The sequence below is a fragment of the Leuciscus leuciscus genome, assembly GCF_965113295.1.
Source record: "Leuciscus leuciscus genome assembly, chromosome: 5".
In the NCBI taxonomy this organism is placed as follows: domain Eukaryota; kingdom Metazoa; phylum Chordata; class Actinopteri; order Cypriniformes; family Leuciscidae; genus Leuciscus; species Leuciscus leuciscus.
In genome coordinates this window covers 9341698-9358564 of record NC_138729.1, presented here as the reverse complement: position 1 = coordinate 9358564, position 16867 = coordinate 9341698, and the positions used below count along the sequence as shown (strand labels likewise).

The following is a 16867-nucleotide window of genomic DNA, read 5'->3' as shown; positions in this document are numbered from 1 at the left end:
CCAGCCATCTTTCCTATGGCTCTTTCTGAACTGGTCACCTATATTGTTGAAACCAGTCTCAATTCTGATGGTCCTTTCGCCTTCCGTCTCGCAGATACAGTGGGGAGAACAAGTATTTGATACACTGCTGATTTTGCAGGTTTTCCCACTTACAAAGCATGTAGAAGTCTGTAATTTTTATCATATGTATTCTTCAACTGTGAGTGACGGAATCTAAAACAAAAATCCAGAAAATCACATTGTATGATTTAAGTAATTAATTTGCATTTTATTGCAAGACATAAGTATTTGATACATCAGAAAAGCAGAACTTAATATTTGGTACAGAAACCTTTGTTTGCAATTACAGAGATCATTCGTTTCCTGTAGTTCTTGACCAGGTTTGCACACGCTGCAGCAGGGATTTTGGCACACTCCTCCAGACCTTCTCCAGATCCTTCAGGTTTCGGGGCTGTCGCTGGGCAATACAGACTTTCAGCTCCCTCCAAAGATTTTTTATTGGGTTCAGGTCTGGAGACTGGCTAGGCCACTCCAGGACCTTGAGATGCTTCTTACAGAGGCACTCCTTAGTTGCCTTGGCTGTGTGTTTCAGGTCGTTGTCATGCTGGAAGACCCAGCCACAACCTATCTTCAATGCTCTTACTGAGGGAAGGAGGTTGTTGGCCAAGATCTCGCGATACATGGCCCCATCCATCCTCCCCTCAATACGGTGCAGTCGTCCTGTCCCCTTTGCAGAAAAGTATCCCCAAAGAATGATGTTTCCACCTCCATGCTTCACGGTTGGGATGGTGTTCTTGGGGTTGTACTCATCCTCCTTCTTCCTCCAAACACGGCAAGTGGAGTTTAGACCAAAAAGCTCTATTTTTGTCTCATCAGACCACATGACCTTCTCCCATTCCTCCTCTGGATCATCCAGATGGTCATTGGCAAACTTCAGATGGGCCTGGACATGCACTGGCTTGAGCAGGGGGACCTTGTGTGCGCTGTAGGATTTTAATCCATGATGGCGTAGTGTGTTACTAATGGTTTTCTTAGAGACTGTGGTCCCAGCTCTCTTCAGGTCATTGACCTGCCGTGTAGTTCTGGGCTGATCCCTCACCTTCCTCATGATCATTGATGCCCCACGAGGTGAGATCTTGCATGGTGCCCCAGACCGAGGGAGATTGACCGTCATCTTGAACTTCTTCCATTTTCTAATAATTGTGCCAACAGTTGTTGCCTTCTCACCAAGCTGCTTGCCTATTGTCCTGTAGCCCATTACACAGCTCTCTGGTCTTGGCCATTGTGGAGAGGTTGGAGTCTGTTTGATTGAGTGTGTGGACAGGTGTCTTTTATACAGGTAACAAGTTCAAACAGGTGCAGTTAATACAGGTAATGAGTGGAGAACAGGAGGGCTTCTTAAAGAAAAAACTAACAGGTCTGTGAGAGCCGGAATTCTTACTGGTTGGTAGGTGATCAAATACTTATGTCATGCAATAAAATGCAAATTAATTATTTAAAAATCATACAATGTGATTTTCTGGATTTAGATTCCGTCTCTCACAGTTTCAGTGTACCTATGATAAAAATTACAGACCTCTACATGCTTTGTAAGTAGGAAAACCTTCAAAATCAGCAGTGTATCAAATACTTGTTCTCCCCACTGTATGTGCAACCTGTACCAGCAGCGTATCCTTTTTCTAACAGTGGCACTTCCTCTCTGTGGACTACACCTTGCCGTGGTGGAGAGGCTTGTGTACTCCAATGAACCTGAGACCTATGCCGGTGGGGATTTTATATCCCTGGCAAGTTTAACTAAGCTGGACAGGTCAAAGGAGAGGAGGCAGACAAAGCAGACATTATGACTATTTGACAGAAATGGTGGCCATCTTTAAAAATGGCGGCCATCTTGAATTTTTGAGGGACAAGCATCTTTTTCTATTAACATGTCCTTTAGAGAGTATTTGTATAAAATGTTATGCTTGGATCACTGTTTGAATAATTGATATAATAAGCATTGAATAGCAATGGCGGCCATTTTGAAAAATGGCCGCCATATTGAATTTTTGAGTGGCCAACGCCTTTTTCCAAAATAGTGGCCCTTAGAGAGTATCTGTGCCAAATTTCATGCTTCTATACCAAAGTGAACGATTTTTTTACTAATCTGCTGCACTAGATGGGATATCTTACCAGGCCTCAACTCTGAAGTGTCCAGATTATTATAATATATTTTTTTCATCATGATGAGTCTAGACTAAAACAACCTGTGTGTGAAAGCACGGGTTAATTGTAATGTATCAGGGGTGGCAGTGTGTTTGGGAGTTAATATTCTCATTAAGAGATCAAGAGACATCCTTAGGCTGAAAACATGCATTTTCCCTGCCCCTTTCCCCTTGTTTTTTTTTGTTGTTGTTTTTTTGCTTTGCCTTGCTTTGCTGCTGGTAAACCACGAGTTATGCAATCAACATGAAATTATTTCATTACCCTCTATTTATGTATGATCTGATTTTAATTCCCATTCGGTTTGTAGTATGTCCAGGATATGTTTAAATATTTGCTGTGTGGAAGGATGTTTATGGACTTTGAACAGGAAGTGAGGAAGTGAGTTTATGAGGAACTGGGTTTATCTGCTTTTATGTGTTTGCTTGTTTGCTGATTCATTGTTTTTGTGACCTGTCCAAGGACTACAGGACAAATGTAGCTATTTGGCTGCTGCCTATAGTAATATAGATAAATGAGCATTGATGTTGTCAAGTTGCATCTTAAGAGAGTTTGGGACACTCTGAGCTCAGCAGTTCTTTGCAGCATTTGGTTCATTCTGTCAGGCAGAAAAGAAAAGAGACAATAAAACTGTAGAGAAAATGGATAATTGGCTCACATGAAAATGTATTGCGTGATCTAATTTGTTTCTCTCAGAGAAAGAGAGAGAAATGTTTCTTGTCCCAAGGCAACGTTCCTTGTTTTTACATGATCAGCACATATTTTTGTTTTATCCCCATATGCAGCTTTTCTATGTGCAGTTGCTAGCATGTGGTAAATCACTTGGGGAAAAAGCTGTACCAAATTTAAACGAAACTACCTCAAATATGCTACCTTATCAGACAATGTCCAGAGGTAGGACGACACATTAGAAACTGCCCTGAAACCTGGACTTTCATATAAAAACTCACTATTAAAGGGATAGTTCACTCAAAAGTGAAAATTCTGTCATCATTTACTTACCCTCAAGTTCTTCCAAACCAGTATGCGTTTCTTTCTTCTGCTGAACACAAAATAATACATTTTAAAGAATATGGTTAACCAAACAGTTGATGGGCCCCATTGACTTCCAAAGTATAGAAAAAAAAAAAAAAAAAATACAATGGAAGTCAATGGAGCCCACCAACTGTTTGATTACAAACATTCTTTAAAATATCTTCTTGTATACAGGTTTGGAACAACTTGAGAGTGAGTAAATGATGACAGAATTTTCATTTTTTGGGTGATCTCTTTAAGCAACTGCAAGGCAACACTATTCTGCTGGAATTGCATTGCAATGTGGAGAAGTGCTTCATTACACAATTTACTGTATGTTAATCTTATGTCTTGCAATTTTACTTTTCTGGAAAAAAAAAATGTTTTTTCCCTAATATTGTCATCATTTGGTTGGACACTTTAAATAGAATAACATCATCTGATTTGAGTCTGTTTTTGAAAATAGACTCCAATCCTGTCATAAATCTGCATACAAGATTTAAGATCCAAAAGCCTCTAAGTCTGTCTAAAGTTTTTGTTTAATATTAACATTTTTATCATCAAACATTGTATCCTATGTATAGGTTTCTACCTAAGTACCGACATTTCTGAATGGGCTGAGGCTGGGATTTAGTGAGTTTGAAGTGAAAGTATTTGATGAACAAAAATTCACTCAATATTATTATTTCATTTTTGACAGAGGTATTGCCCCAAAACACAATTTTTGTTACTAGTTATTGATTTTGTGAAACGACTTACACAATTTGTACTTGTATAGTTTTTGATTCTACTAATAGTGGATTTTGTAATGTGTACTACTGTTATTATTTCAGTCCTGCAGTTACACTACTTAATAGAGAGATTTTCAGTATTAATTAATAAGCATGAATCATGCTAGCTGTACATATTTCTATGAATGCAGCATATGGAAATGGTTGGAAAGTGTCAAAACAAATGAATACATTGAAACATGCTGCAAAGAGACACAATTTACTGTTTTAAATAGCATTTTACATGTCTTATAATGGTTAATTGTGTTATAATTATTATTCATGCAGTTTGACCTCATGTTAATTGCGAGTTAACATTGAATATTTATAGGAGAGAGCAGGGATAATTGTTTCATTTGTAATAATGTAATGTACAATGCACCATATTATACATTATTAGCTATTTGCACAAATAAATGAATGCTCTACCGGCAGTTTTTGTTTTTTAATTGTCCTTTATTTTGGGGTTTTATGGTTGTAACTTTATTTAGAATCATAATAAATAATAAATAATAATAAAAATTTAAGGGAATAAAGAAAAGAGAATGAAGGCCATTAAAAGAAGTAGAATTTTTTACGTGATCAATTCAAACTATTTGCAAATAGTGTTTTTATTTTAAAATATGCAAACATTCAGTCTTAATTATGCTAATGTTTCTTGCCAAATTCAGTTATGAATGACATCAATCAAGTAAATTATAGCATCTTTTTCATTCAAAACAGCAACACATTTTTTTTTTTATAATAATGTGTTTGTCATAACAGTTGTCAAATATAAAGAAATGTTGCTTCTTGCATCATCCCTTGCTCCCTTTTTCCATTAAAACTGAAGCGTCATGTTTGGTTTCTGTGAACAGTAAAGCCTGCCAATTTGCCCATTTATTTGTCCTTCTCAGTATCTCAAACAGCCCTGTGTCAAATAACCTTTTCGATCCACAGATTCTGAGGCCCACTGGTACATTTAACTTCTTGTGGACGATGGGCTGATATAATAGGCACTTTAAACCGAAGCTAAACTATTATCCAAAAATGGCATCCAAAATTCATGCCTCTTTGAGACAGAGGTCAAACTTAACATATGGGGATTAAGTGAGACGAGAGTTTAAAGGGGAGAAAAAAGAGATTGACCCCAAAATAAAGGCAAGCGTTTGTGACCTTCTTATAAGTGCAGAAAAGGAAAGACAGAGAGGAGCTGCAATAAAAAAGATGATGCCTTGAAGTGCTCCAGTGAAGAGGGTAATACGCAGGAAAAACCTCTCGTCACATGATCACAGCCATCAGAGAGGTACTAGGAGAACAAAGAATGAGCCAAATGAAAGAAGAAAAAAAAAAAATCAGATTCAAGGACAGTCGCAAGCGTGCTGAAAACTTGTGAAGTGTCTCTCTTGTTCAACAAAGAGTCATTTCCATAAAACTGCTCCCATTTTCTCTATTGAACTATGGAATTCGACCTATTCACGTGGGTTATTGATTGCCAGAAGACAAATTTACTGCACAGATGTTGCTGTATCATAGCTCAGGAAACTTATTGGACTTTCCTCAGTTCTGTTTAATAAGGCAATCTTAAATAACTTTGTCCCAGATGTTTCTCCCAGAATTCTTTAGGAGAAAATGGAACAAATGCAGATAGCATAGCCTAAATAATTTGGTGTTGGAAGAATTTGATGAGAAATGTGATGGATGGAGATATGACTAATCATTTAGTAAATGTGTTCCAGACCCAAGTTGTGTTTTGGTGCTCACATAGATAAGGAGCTTCATATCCAGCTAGTCTCACCCTCAGATGTCTCACCTGTTGGCTGAACATCTAATACATAGTTTCTAGTTTCGTAATTCCGAAGTCTGCATCTGATTGGTTGAACTGATTGGTTACAGGATTTCCAGGAGACATGTGTCATGTTCTTTAACGGTTTAAACAAAGCCGTTGTGTTAAAAAAATATGATAAAGAGTGCGTACCAGGATGAACTAAACACTAGATTTTCAAAGTAAAGTTCTTGGCATAGATAGACCATTAAAAGACATCCCCTGACACATTTTAGTGGTTGTATGCCAGTCTGTTATTGTAGAGATATTGACTTTCACGCACCTAAACATGACGCTGAACAAATCGAACTGCGATTGGTTGCTTTACAAGTCAGTCAGACGGCCTCTGTCCCTAATACCCAGCCTGCAATATGTTCCATTTCCATTCCTCCTCTCGCTAACACTTTATTTTGATGGTCCCTTTTGAACATTCTATTGATAAGTAACTTTGCAACTACATGCCAACTAACTCTCATTAGAGTATTAGTAGACTCGCTGTCTGCTTAATATCTGCTAACTCTTTATTGTGATGCTCCTCCAACAGACATTCTACTGACAATAAGTGAACAACTACATATCAACTTATTCTAACCCTAACCGTTCGTTACTTATAGTCAACAGAATGTGTGAAAGGGACCATCAAAATGATACAAAGTGATAGCCTCCTCTCTACTTTCATTGTCAATTAAATCAAACAGTGTGGTTAAAATAAGTATGAAACTGAAATTACGATCAACTTTTTTCCTTAATTAGACTTGGTGAAATGGATTATCGAACAAGAAGAAATGTAAGCCGAGATATGATTTTGCCCATCAGGAATTGTTTTTTTTTTAACAATCCAAAGCCGTTTGCTAACTGCTGCACTGTTTCACATGAGTGCGGGTTGGAACTCATCTGGCCAGCATTGTTTTATTATGTAAAAAAATGTAATTGTCAATTTTGATTTCATGGTGACTTGAAAAACCTGTGTGACATGCTGTAGGTCAAATCTGAGGCCTCAGGAATTTCTTTCCAGAGACAAATAGCGCAGTTTGTGATATTTTCTTATCTTTACCGATGCCCCATTTCTTAAAAGATTATGTCGGTGCTTCTGAGGCAGTAGAGCGGTGTTATAGGACAATAGTTTTTATGCGATTAGATTTACCATGATTCTTCTTAATGGGCTGGATGGCAAAAATCCAAACTCTCTTTTCTACATCAAAAAGCTAATGCACCTGTTGCTCTTAATGTCGACCCAATGCCCATTTATCAAGTCACTCTACTCTTATTGTGTAAGATGGGATATACCAGATGCAGTGAATGACATTTACGATCTATTCCACTTATTATTATTTTTGCCATCTATATGTTGAATCAATTACTATGGATTTAGCAAACACAACAGCACTCAAACTGAATAAGACTAAATGTTTTGTGGTGTTAAAGCACATGCAGAAACACAGAAAATCAATGATAATTTAATGAACGTAATGTTTCCTCATTATTTCAAGTGTGTTACACGACAGTAATCTCCATACACGTTTTCTTCCTCATAAAACGTTTTTGTAACTTTTTTCTGTATTATCCTATTTGTCCTATTTTCCAATTCAATTGAAAAGTGAACAATTATACCATTTAAGCACATCCTGTTCTGATAGGGTTTGATAGGTTTACTCATAAAAATTGTTTATTCACCACCACCTTTAATGACAAAATAATTCCAACCGCATGTCCTTCAAACTGTTTTTGAATATATCTGAAACACAGAGTTGTGTAGAACTGCATGTGTGACTCTTCATTATGGTATGTTTGGCTGGTCTGGACACAATATCTACCAATATACCATATAAAAGAGCTTATTGGGAGCTAATTTAATAAAGCAAATGATGACCGAATTTTCATTTTTTTGGACAAGCTATCCCTTTAATATATTACTTCCCAATTTGTTACAGTTTTAATTATGCAATGAGCATTTGTTAACTGGTAATGAAAGTGTGCAACTGTGAGTAACTTAAGGACACAAATCAACATGAACAGTATCATCAGGAAGTTCAAAAGGGCATTTTTATTTGGTATATCGTATTTTAAGAATGGAGATGTAACGGTCACCAGCTGGAGTGCCCTTGAGAGCCACCAGAGGGCACTCCACACCTGACTATCATATTTACTCACAGACTACAATTCCCATCCTGCATCTACCTGGACTGATTACTTCATACACCTGCACTGCACTGATTACACACACACCTGCACCTCATTCACACACACATAAAAGCCACTTCCACACTCCACTTCTCTGTGAAGTATTGCCTTGCCCCGGCGTACAATCGCTGAGCGGTTTCCCTGTGTTTGCTGAGCTAGTACTGACCTTGGATTGTTTATACTGACTTCTGATTCTTCTGCTGCCTGTCTCGACCCGGATTGTTCATTGGACTGATTCCTGCCGCCTGCCTCGACCTTTGCCTGTTATCTGTTTCTGCTTTGAGATTATCTTCATTGTTCTGACTGCCCCTGATTTACCCTGCCTGTTGATTATTCTAATAAAGCTGCAAATGGATCTTACTGCGTCCTCCACTTCGTAATAGAATACTTCGCCGCTTCAGATCCAGCAGCTGCGAAAAGACAGAGACCCACCATGGACCCACTAATCAGTCTCTTCCACCTCAGTCAAGGTAACCGATCTATAGAGGAATATGTTGAACAATTTTGTGAGGTCTGCCATGGGGTAGACTTGGACGAGGCAGTCTTAAAGGATAGTTTCTGATATGAGCTTGAGGACATGTTAAATTATCTCATGCCTGACAACACCCCTCAATGGACTCTATGTCAATATATTGAATTCGCTCTGAGGTTAAGCAGATCATCCTTTTCTGCGGGCCCTGTGGATGAGGGTTCCCATGAACTTACCACACCCGTTGAACCAGAATTCTGCTATACCTCCCCGTACTCTCGTTACGTCTTAGCAGATCTTCCAGAGCCCCGTCACTTCTCAGCAGATCTTCCAGAGCCCCGTCACTTCTCAGCAGATCTTCCAGAGCCCCGTCACTTCTCAGCAGATCTTCCAGAGCCCCGTCACTTCTCAGCAGATCTTCCAGAGCCCCGTCACTTCTCAGCAGATCTTCCAGAGCCCCGTCACTTCTCAGCAGATCTTCCAGAGCCCCGTCACTTCTCAGCAGATCTTCCAGAGCCCCGTCACTTCTCAGCAGATCGTCCAGAGCCCCGTCACTTCTCAGCAGATCGTCCAGAGCCCCGTCACTTCTCAGCAGATCGTCCAGAGCCCCGTCACTTCTCAGCAGATCGTCCAGAGCCCCGTCACTTCTCAGCAGATCGTCCAGAGCCCCGTCACTTCTCAGCAGATCGTCCAGAGCCCCGTCACTTCTCAGCAGATCGTCCAGAGCCCCGTCACTTCTCAGCAGATCGTCCAGAGCCCCGTCACTTCTCAGCAGATCGTCCAGAGCCCCGTCACTTCTCAGCAGATCGTCCAGAGCCCCGTCACTTCTCAGCAGATCGTCCAGAGCCCCGTCACTTCTCAGCAGATCGTCCAGAGCCCCGTCACTTCTCAGCAGATCGTCCAGAGCCCCGTCACTTCTCAGCAGATCGTCCAGAGCCCCGTCACTTCTCAGCAGATCGTCCAGAGCCCCGTCACTTCTCAGCAGATCGTCCAGAGCCCCGTCACTTCTCAGCAGATCGTCCAGAGCCCCGTCACTTCTCAGCAGATCGTCCAGAGCCCCGTCACTTCTCAGCAGATCGTCCAGAGCCCCGTCACTTCTCAGCAGATCGTCCAGAGCCCCGTCACTTCTCAGCAGATCGTCCAGAGCCCCGTCACTTCTCAGCAGATCGTCCAGAGCCCCGTCACTTCTCAGCAGATCGTCCAGAGCCCCGTCACTTCTCAGCAGATCGTCCAGAGCCCCGTCACTTCTCAGCAGATCGTCCAGAGCCCCGTCACTTCTCAGCAGATCGTCCAGAGCCCCGTCACTTCTCAGCAGATCGTCCAGAGCCCCGTCACTTCTCAGCAGATCGTCCAGAGCCCCGTCACTTCTCAGCAGATCGTCCAGAGCCCCGTCACTTCTCAGCAGATCGTCCAGAGCCCCGTCACTTCTCAGCAGATCGTCCAGAGCCCCGTCACTTCTCAGCAGATCGTCCAGAGCCCCGTCACTTCTCAGCAGATCGTCCAGAGCCCCGTCACTTCTCAGCAGATCGTCCAGAGCCCCGTCACTTCTCAGCAGATCGTCCAGAGCCCCGTCACTTCTCAGCAGATCGTCCAGAGCCCCGTCACTTCTCAGCAGATCGTCCAGAGCCCCGTCACTTCTCAGCAGATCGTCCAGAGCCCCGTCACTTCTCAGCAGATCGTCCAGAGCCCCGTCACTTCTCAGCAGATCGTCCAGAGCCCCGTCACTTCTCAGCAGATCGTCCAGAGCCCCGTCACTTCTCAGCAGATCGTCCAGAGCCCCGTCACTTCTCAGCAGATCGTCCAGAGCCCCGTCACTTCTCAGCAGATCGTCCAGAGCCCCGTCACTTCTCAGCAGATCGTCCAGAGCCCCGTCACTTCTCAGCAGATCGTCCAGAGCCCCGTCACTTCTCAGCAGATCGTCCAGAGCCCCGTCACTTCTCAGCAGATCGTCCAGAGCCCCGTCACTTCTCAGCAGATCGTCCAGAGCCCCGTCACTTCTCAGCAGATCGTCCAGAGCCCCGTCACTTCTCAGCAGATCGTCCAGAGCCCCGTCACTTCTCAGCAGATCGTCCAGAGCCCCGTCACTTCTCAGCAGATCGTCCAGAGCCCCGTCACTTCTCAGCAGATCGTCCAGAGCCCCGTCACTTCTCAGCAGATCGTCCAGAGCCCCGTCACTTCTCAGCAGATCGTCCAGAGCCTCGTTACGTCTTAGCAGAATTCCCCGAGCCCTCTACTGTTGAGGGGGCGTTTCCAGAGACTGTTTCCGTCACGCCAGCCATCAAGCTAGTCACCGGATCGGTCTATTATCGTCCAGGACTGGTATCCAGAGTGGCCGATTCCCCGCTGAGGTCAGTACGTGTTGCCATAAGGGCCATCGTGCAGGAGTCTCGTCCCGCTGAGACTATCCTGCATAAATCATGTTTCACCGAGACCTTCCTGCCTGAGTATCTTCCTGCCGAGCCTGCACTTCACGCCAGTCGAGCCTGCACTTCACGCCAGTCCGGAGCTGTGTTCACCGCTGGTCCTGCCCAGCACAAAGCCTTCACCGCTAGTCCTGCCCAGCTCAGAGCCCTCTTCGCCGCTGGTCCTGCCCAGCTCAGAGCCCTCTTCGCCGCTGGTCCTGCCCAGCTCAGAGCCCTCTTCGCCGCTGGTCCTGCCCAGCTCAGAGCCCTCTTCGCCGCTGGTCCCGTCAAGCTCTGGTCCCGTCAAGCTCAGAGCGCACTGATCCTGAGCCAGAGCTTCACGTCAGTCCTGCCGAGCCAGAGCTTCACGTCAGTCCTGCCGAGCCAGAGCTTCACGTCAGTCCTGCCGAGCCAGAGCTTCACGTCAGTCCTGCCGAGCCAGAGCTTCACGTCAGTCCTGCCGAGCCAGAGCTTCACGTCAGTCCTGCCGAGCCAGAGCTTCACGTCAGTCCTGCCGAGCCAGAGCTTCACGTCAGTCCTGCCGAGCCAGAGCTTCACGTCAGTCCTGCCGAGCCAGAGCTTCACGTCAGTCCTGCCGAGCCAGAGCTTCACGTCAGTCCTGCCGAGCCAGAGCTTCACGTCAGTCCTGCCGAGCCAGAGCTTCACGTCAGTCCTGCCGAGCCAGAGCTTCACGTCAGTCCTGCCGAGCCAGAGCTTCACGTCAGTCCTGCCGAGCCAGAGCTTCACGTCAGTCCTGCCGAGCCAGAGCTTCACGTCAGTCCTGCCGAGCCAGAGCTTCACGTCAGTCCTGCCGAGCCAGAGCTTCACGTCAGTCCTGCCGAGCCAGAGCTTCACGTCAGTCCTGCCGAGCCAGAGCTTCACGTCAGTCCTGCCGAGCCAGAGCTTCACGTCAGTCCTGCCGAGCCAGAGCTTCACGTCAGTCCTGCCGAGCCAGAGCTTCACGTCAGTCCTGCCGAGCCAGAGCTTCACGTCAGTCCTGCCGAGCCAGAGCTTCACGTCAGTCCTGCCGAGCCAGAGCTTCACGTCAGTCCTGCCGAGCCAGAGCTTCACGTCAGTCCTGCCGAGCCAGAGCTTCACGTCAGTCCTGCCGAGCCAGAGCTTCACGTCAGTCCTGCCGAGCCAGAGCTTCACGTCAGTCCTGCCGAGCCAGAGCTTCACGTCAGTCCTGCCGAGCCAGAGCTTCACGTCAGTCCTGCCGAGCCAGAGCTTCACGTCAGTCCTGCCGAGCCAGAGCTTCACGTCAGTCCTGCCGAGCCAGAGCTTCACGTCAGTCCTGCCGAGCCAGAGCTTCACGTCAGTCCTGCCGAGCCAGAGCTTCACGTCAGTCCTGCCGAGCCAGAGCTTCACGTCAGTCCTGCCGAGCCAGAGCTTCACGTCAGTCCTGCCGAGCCAGAGCTTCACGTCAGTCCTGCCGAGCCAGAGCTTCACGTCAGTCCTGCCGAGCCAGAGCTTCACGTCAGTCCTGCCGAGCCAGAGCTTCACGTCAGTCCTGCCGAGCCAGAGCTTCACGTCAGTCCTGCCGAGCCAGAGCTTCACGTCAGTCCTGCCGAGCCAGAGCTTCACGTCAGTCCTGCCGAGCCAGAGCTTCACGTCAGTCCTGCCGAGCCAGAGCTTCACGTCAGTCCTGCCGAGCCAGAGCTTCACGTCAGTCCTGCCGAGCCAGAGCTTCACGTCAGTCCTGCCGAGCCAGAGCTTCACGTCAGTCCTGCCGAGCCAGAGCTTCACGTCAGTCCTGCCGAGCCAGAGCTTCACGTCAGTCCTGCCGAGCCAGAGCTTCACGTCAGTCCTGCCGAGCCAGAGCTTCACGTCAGTCCTGCCGAGCCAGAGCTTCACGTCAGTCCTGCCGAGCCAGAGCTTCACGTCAGTCCTGCCGAGCCAGAGCTTCACGTCAGTCCTGCCGAGCCAGAGCTTCACGTCAGTCCTGCCGAGCCAGAGCTTCACGTCAGTCCTGCCGAGCCAGAGCTTCACGTCAGTCCTGCCGAGCCAGAGCTTCACGTCAGTCCTGCCGAGCCAGAGCTTCACGTCAGTCCTGCCGAGCCAGAGCTTCACGTCAGTCCTGCCGAGCCAGAGCTTCACGTCAGTCCTGCCGAGCCAGAGCTTCACGTCAGTCCTGCCGAGCCAGAGCTTCACGTCAGTCCTGCCGAGCCAGAGCTTCGCGTCAGTCCTGCCGAGCCAGAGCTTCGCGTCAGTCCTGCCGAGCCAGAGCTTCGCGTCAGTCCTGCCGAGCCAGAGCTTCGCGTCAGTCCTGCCGAGCCAGAGCTTCGCGTCAGTCCTGCCGAGCCAGAGCTTCGCGTCAGTCCTGCCGAGCCAGAGCTTCGCGTCAGTCCTGCCGAGCCAGAGCTTCGCGTCAGTCCTGCCGAGCCAGAGCTTCGCGTCAGTCCTGCCGAGCCAGAGCTTCGCGTCAGTCCTGCCGAGCCAGAGCTTCGCGTCAGTCCTGCCGAGCCAGAGCTTCGCGTCAGTCCTGCCGAGCCAGAGCTTCGCGTCAGTCCTGCCGAGCCAGAGCTTCGCGTCAGTCCTGCCGAGCCAGAGCTTCGCGTCAGTCCTGCCGAGCCAGAGCTTCGCGTCAGTCCTGCCGAGCCAGAGCTTCGCGTCAGTCCTGCCGAGCCAGAGCTTCGTCCCACCTCCTCTTTCCACGCCTGTGTCTCAGGACAGGATGGTCTCCGCCGAGCCGGTGTCTCAGGACAGGATGGTCTCCGCCGAGCCGGTGTCTCAGGACAGGATGGTCTCCGCCGAGCCGGTGTCTCAGGACAGGATGGTCTCCGCCGAGCCGGTGTCTCAGGACAGGATGGTCTCCGCCGAGCCGGTGTCTCAGGACAGGATGGCCTCCGCCGAGCCGGTGTCTCAGGACAAGATGGCCGCCGCTGAGCCGGTGTCTGTCCCTGAGCCGGTGTCTGTTCCTGTTCCATGGTCACCTCCCTGGCCTCCCGAAGGGTCGTCGCCTCCCAAGTGGTCGTCTCCACCCTGGCCGCCCGAGGGGTCTTGGCCGCCCGAGGGGTCTTCACCGCCGTGGCTGCCCGAAGGGTCTTCGCCCTGGTCGCCTGCACAGCCTGCTCCGCCCTGGTCGCCTGTACAGCCTGCTCCGCCCTGGTCGCCTGCACAGCCTTCTCCGCTCTGGCCTTCCGTATTACCGCAGTCTCAAGGTCCTCTTCCGCTCCACGGACCTGGCCCTCCATCCCGCCCCCGGATCCGCCTCCGGGCCACCTCCCACCTGGACAGTTTTTGAGCGTCTGGAAGCCGCTCATTGGGGAGGGGCTATGTAACGGTCACCAGCTGGAGTGCCCTTGAGAACCACCAGAGGGCACTCCACACCGGACTATCATATTTACTCTCAGACTACAATTCCCATCCTGCATCTACCTGGACTGATTACTTCATACACCTGCAATGCACTGATTACACACACACCTGCACCTCATTCACACACATAAAAGCCACTTCCACACTCCACTTCTCTGCGAAGTATTGCATTGCCCCAGCGTACAATTTCTGAGCGGTTTCCCTGTGTTTGCTGAACTATTACTGACCTTGGATTGTTTATACTGACTTCTGATTCTTCTGCTGCCTGTCTCGACCCGGATTGTTCATTGGACTGATTCCTGCCGCCTGCCTCGACCTTTGCCTGTTATCTGTTTCTGCTTTGAGATTATCTTCATTGTTCTGACTGCCCCTGATTTACCCTGCCTGTTGATTATTCTAATAAAGCTGCAAATGGATCTTACTGCGTCCTCCACTTCGTAACAGATGCAGAGAGAAAAATTAGGGTAAGGGTGAGAGATACACTGACATCACAAAAATTGTATCTGGGCCAGGCATGGTGCCAGTGTGATGAATTCTGCATAACTTGTATAGCCTTTGAGCAATTCCCCGTATTCTCCACTGGATAAGTTCACAATGTCATAATTCATCTTTAATCTAATGAGCTTCAACACTAGCATAGCACAAATCAAATTTGGTTAGTGAAAGGAAGCTCTGAAATTTCATTCCAATGAACCTCTCCTGCCATTTTGACATATACAGGAAGGAGCTAATGTAATTTACTGCGGACACCACATGAATTATCTCCAATAATTTGAATTAAATGTGCCAGGTCTTGTGCTACTCTTTTTAGCTAATTAAAGTTCAGAGATAAAAAAAGGATCAGAAGGTAGTCATAAGGTTTCCTTTTATACAGTATATATATATTTTTTTTTTTTTAAGAAAAAAAACAAACATAATATGAACTGTGCACAAAAAAGAAAAAAAGAATGATTCCTCGCTCAGGAAGGAGGAATAGTTTAGCCAAGTAGACAGCTATAATTTGCACATCAATTATACATCTGGTGCAACGTTGTAGACAGCAGGCTAATATTCTCTAACCGGTACTTTAAAAACATAACTGTATTTTCTTGCCCTACAGTGTCATGGTGTTGAATTTGAGTGGAATGTACATGATGCTTTAAAATAGAAGTTAAGTGATCTCAGGTCATCGTTTTGCTCATCTTTTAACTGCCGATGTAACAGTTATGGCTGATACTTGATGCAATTGAAGAGCAACACCACAGGGGATAATATAGAGTTTAAAAAAATAAAAAGACCGAATTACTTGTTGGATGAGCCAATACGCAGCTTAAATCATGTTTCATACGCCACTGTCCCCATAAAGAGCTGAAGCACTCAGAATCAGCTGAAGAAATTGAATTGCTTTGCTATTATCATAATGCCGCTATTACATTTGGAAAAAGAACAGTTTCTTCAGTTCAGACTTTTGGGATCTCATTTCAAAGCCCATGCCTATTAAATCTGATTAAGAGGGATTTATCTAATGCCGTCTGATTTATAAGCTCCTCAAATCTATGGACTTGTATTTCTGTCATGTAACAGTTGTTATAAGTCAGAACAATTTAGAAAATCCAGGTGAAAAGGACATTTAAATTGTGCTTTTTTGGACATAATATATTTAAATTGTACTAAATGCGTATTAAAGGGATACTCCACTTTTTTGGAAATAGGCTCATTTTACAACTCCCCCAGAGTTAAACAGTTGAGTCTTACCGTTTTCGAATCCATTCAGCCGAACTCCGGGTCTGGAGGTACCACTTTTAGCATAGCTTAGCATAGATCATTGAATCGGACAGGACCATTAGCATCTCTCTCAAAAAATGACCAAAGAGTTTCGATATTTTTCCTATTTAAAACTTGACTCCTCTGTAGTTACATCGTGTACTAAGACCGACGGAAAATGTAAAGTTGCGATTTTCTAGGCTGATATGGCTTGGAACTATACTCTTATTCCTGCGTAATAATCAAGAAACTTTGCTGCCGTACCATGAGTCCAGCAGGCATAATGATATGATGCAGCGCCTGAAAATAGTCCCCAGCTCGGTAACTTCCAACGTGACCGGGACTAAGTTTGTCTAACCTATTAGACCTATTTTCAGGCGCTGCGTCATATCATTACGCCTGCAGGACTCATGGTACGGCAGCAAAGTTTCTTGATTATTACGCAGGAATGAGAGTGCACGGCTGCCTATGACGGCTGCACGCGAAAACCTCACAACACCCCACCCCTGTCGGTGATTGGTTGGAACACTATTTATTTTGGTTTTGAGTGGTGTTGAAAGCAACTGTTTATAAAAAAAAATGTATATATATTTTTTTAATTCTGTCATGATCACTCACCCTTAAGTAGTTCCAAACCATTTAAGACTTTCGTTCATCTTCGAAAGATAAACTGACATATTTTAATGAAACCTGAGAGATTTACATCCCTCCAATGAACGATTCACCAAATCTGTTCACATTTCAAAAAAGTAAATCGCAAAAAACATCACCTAATCCCTATGAATTGCGTGGTTTCCTCCTAGTCCTCTAAAGAGACATGATCGCTCTGATTTTTTTTTTACAGTTTAAAGACTTCTAAATCTAATCACATTCAAGTAACATACGCACGCACAGCATATCTGATAAATGGAAGCGTTGAGTGAGGTGCTGGTGCAAGCTCATTATCATAAGAACCAATCACAACCGT

At 45.9% G+C, this 16867-nt stretch overlaps 1 long non-coding RNA gene across 1 annotated transcript in view; it reads right to left on the bottom strand.

Moving 5' to 3' along the window:
• The window catches only part of LOC309499496, a 350425-nt gene that overhangs the window by 293753 nt on the left and 39805 nt on the right, over positions 1-16867 (bottom strand). The gene's annotated exons all lie outside the window — the stretch shown is intronic.